Source organism: Pteropus medius, unplaced genomic scaffold (genome assembly GCF_902729225.1).
Source record: "Pteropus medius unplaced genomic scaffold, Ma_sr-lr_union100, whole genome shotgun sequence".
NCBI lineage: Eukaryota > Metazoa > Chordata > Mammalia > Chiroptera > Pteropodidae > Pteropus > Pteropus medius.
Genome location: NW_024352786.1, coordinates 14,096,016 through 14,096,763, shown reverse-complemented (window position 1 = coordinate 14,096,763; position 748 = coordinate 14,096,016). Strand labels below are relative to the sequence as shown.

Genomic DNA, 748 nt, shown 5'->3' with positions numbered 1-748 from the left:
TCTGAATTGTGGAAGGGATTGTTAATTTAGACAAGTATAAGTTTGGAAGTCTACATGGCTTTAGCATATCAAGTATGCATGACAGGCATTTTTTGCTCCTTCACTTCAAAGCCATAGTTTTAAGGTGTTGGTAATGTTTGCAAAGCACAATGGTTTGTAACAAAAAAATACTCATTTTATATGTGTGCAAATGTAGTTTGCTTCTTTTTACTCAATGACTACATTTTCTTTTCTTTTTTTTTTCTTTTTTTTTTTTTTTTTTAGGCAAGGCAACCCTTGATTGACCTCACAGATTGCAAAGACCTTGTCAACTTACAATCCTTTATTTATTTATTTATTTATTTTTTTATGCCTACAGCACCTGGTCTTCCTAGGTAGTCTCCCATCTAAGTACTAACCAGGCCCAACCCTGCTTAGCTTCCAAGATCAGATGGGATCGGGCTTGTTCAGCATGACTGTAGACCCCAATGACTACATTTTCAAGCACTGAAAAAAGCAAGGGGGAAGCAACCAATTACTTGAGGGAAAGTCCTAAGTAAAATTATCCATTCTGTTTGCATACCAAGGGAATAGAATTACACTAAACAATTAGGTAAACAAACTGGGATCATTTATTTAGATTCCATTATGAGATTTACTGCAAAATGAAATGTTCATAAAAAAGTTACTTTATTTTGCAATTTATTTGCCCTTTGTAGAATTATTAGAAAATTTGCTATTACATGATGACATGAAATTCGTTCATGTC

At 33.6% G+C, this 748-nt stretch overlaps 1 pseudogene; it reads right to left on the bottom strand.

Annotated features, from left to right (window-relative positions):
• Nucleotides 1-349: 349 nt before the first annotated feature.
• LOC120591329 (uncharacterized) lies at nt 350-463 on the bottom strand (annotated as a pseudogene).
• Nucleotides 464-748: the final 285 nt, after the last annotated feature.